Raw genomic sequence first — 2,760 nt, forward strand, 5'->3', positions numbered from 1 at the left:
GACCAGGCCATTTTTCACTAATTAGGCCACTGCAGCTTTAAAGGAGAACTGAAGAGAGAGGTATATGGAGGCTGCCATGTTTATTTCCTTTTAAGCAATACCAGTTGCCTGGCAGCCCTGCTGATCCTCTGCCTCTAATACTATTAGCCATAGCCCCTGAACAAGCATGGAGCAGATCAGGTGTTTCAGACTTTAAAGTCAGATCTGACAAGATTAGCTGCATGCTTGTTTCTGGTGTTATTCACATACTACTGCAGAGAGATAGACCAGCAGGGCTGCCAGGCAACTGGTATTGATTAAAAGGAAATAAATATGGCAGCCTCCGTATACCTCTTACTTCAGTTCCCCTTTAAGGGCTCTCTGCAGGGCTTTACAACTTAGCACACAAGTGATTTCCCCCTCCCCCCCTTTTCTACCCACCAACAGAGATTTCCGTTGGTGGGCGAGGATCGCTCCTAGGATGTTTTTTTTTTTACTTTTTTTGGGGGGGAGGGGGGGGGATTTTTATTTCCCTTTTTTTTTAAAGTAATAAATCTTACTATTTATTTATATATTTAAATTTTTTTCCCTGCCTATGGTGACACAGCTCAGGGGGGCTTCTGTGCACAGCTGGTGACCAGAAACACTTAGCACCAATCGGGGGGTTCATGGGGGAGTCACATGTGGGAAAACTAACAATCTCTGTCCTAATCATTGTGTTCACAGTAGCCAGACACACAATATATATATATATATATATATATATATATATATATATATATATATATATATATATATATATATATATATATATATATATATATATATATATATATATATATATATATATGTCATCTCTATCTATCTACACCTTGGAAAAAGACCAATTATCAAACACAGTAGGCGCAACTTGTGATTGGTCCGTTTCCAAGCTGTATAAATTTGCATAAAATTTGCATAAGTCTGGAACGATTAGTATCTCATTGACCAACCCTGCTCATCACTGTTGGTTATTTAATGTGGAAGTTGGTTTATCTGTCCAATCGGGAAGCTCTGTCTGCTGTGTGTGTGAGCTCAGCGACCTGTATCTGTGTGCAGCGATGCGAAGGAGACTCTGTATACACTCAGAGGACCCTTTTTTCATAGCTGCAATAACTGTGTAGTAATTGTACATCTGTACTCTCATCCTCAGTGAACCAACCAATCAGAATTGCACCATTTCACAAGATCTCGACTCTCCTCCCGTTTGGGATCAACCGCTGTGAACAGAGGTAGAAACCACCAAATAATGTAAAACTGAGAACCTCTATAGCCCCAATTTTGATTGAACAATTGTACCACCTCCATCCATGTAGTATGAGAGTTTACCTACACAATATGTTTCATAGTCAGGGCCGGATTTCTGGAATTGCCACAAAGGCCAGGGCCTTGGGCAGCTGCAGCTCAAGTGGGCACCTGGACATGAAAGAGAGGTTACTACATAGGAAAGAGGAGGCTGAAAATGGGTGCATGAAAGAGAGGGGCTACAGTGCATGGGTGTTACAGAAGAGGGGACTGCACATGGAATGGGAGGGGTGTGCTGTACATGGGTGTTACAGAAGAGGGGGCTGCACATGGAATGGGAGGGGTGTGCTGTACATGGGTGTTACAGAAGAGGGGGCTGCACATGGAATGGGAGGGGTGTGCTGTACATGGGTGTTACAGAAGAGGGGGCTGCACATGGAATGGGAGGGTCTGCTGTACATGGATGATACACATGGAGGAGGGGGCTGTACATGGAATAGGAGGGGCTGCTGTACATGGAAGATACACATGGAAGAGGGGGCTGCACATGGAATGGGAGGAGGGATGCTGTACATGGATGATACACATGGAATAGGGGGCTGCACATGGAATGGGAGGAGGCTGCTGTGCATGGATGATACACATGGAAGAGGGGGCTGCACATGGAATGGGAGGAGGCTGCTGTACATAGATGTTACACATGGAAGAGGGTGCTGCACGTGGAATGGGAGGGGGGCTGCTGTACATGGATGTTACACATGGAATGGGAGGGGCTGCTGTACATGGATGATACACATGGAAGAGGGGGCTGCACATGGAATGGGAGGGGCTGCTGTACATGGATGTTACACATGGAAGAGGAGGCTGCACGTGGAATGGGAGGAGCTGCTGTACATGGATGATACACATGGAAGAGGGGGCTGCACATGGAATGGGAGGAGGCTGCTGTACATAGATGTTACACATGGAAGAGGGTGCTGCACGTGGAATGGGAGGGGGGCTGCTGTACATGGATGTTACACATGGAATGGGAGGGGCTGCTGTACATGGATGATACACATGGAAGAGGGGGCTGCACATGGAATGGGAGGGGCTGCTGTACATGGATGTTACACATGGAAGAGGAGGCTGCACGTGGAATGGGAGGAGCTGCTGTACATGGATGATACACATGGAGGAGGGGGCTGTACATGGAATGGGAGGGGGGCTGCTGCACAAGAAAGGGGAGACACAACATACTTGTCCTAGGCCTAGGGGCACAAATTGTATTAATCCGGCCTTGTTTATAGAATTCAAAATCTGTTGACTCTCGTATTACATTATTACATGCGGGTGGTAAAATTGGCTAGTCATTGGCCAATCAAAATTGGATGTGTGCATCAGGCTTTAGTTGAGTGTTAAATTAAAAAGTAACGGACTGAAATGTCAGTTATTCTTTCTCTCCCTGCTGCTCTCGATTTTGCAGTAGACTGAGGACCAATCTGGAATGCAGAGACA

The sequence above is a fragment of the Hyperolius riggenbachi genome, chromosome 8 (genome assembly GCF_040937935.1).
Source record: "Hyperolius riggenbachi isolate aHypRig1 chromosome 8, aHypRig1.pri, whole genome shotgun sequence".
Classification (NCBI taxonomy): Eukaryota; Metazoa; Chordata; class Amphibia; order Anura; family Hyperoliidae; genus Hyperolius; species Hyperolius riggenbachi.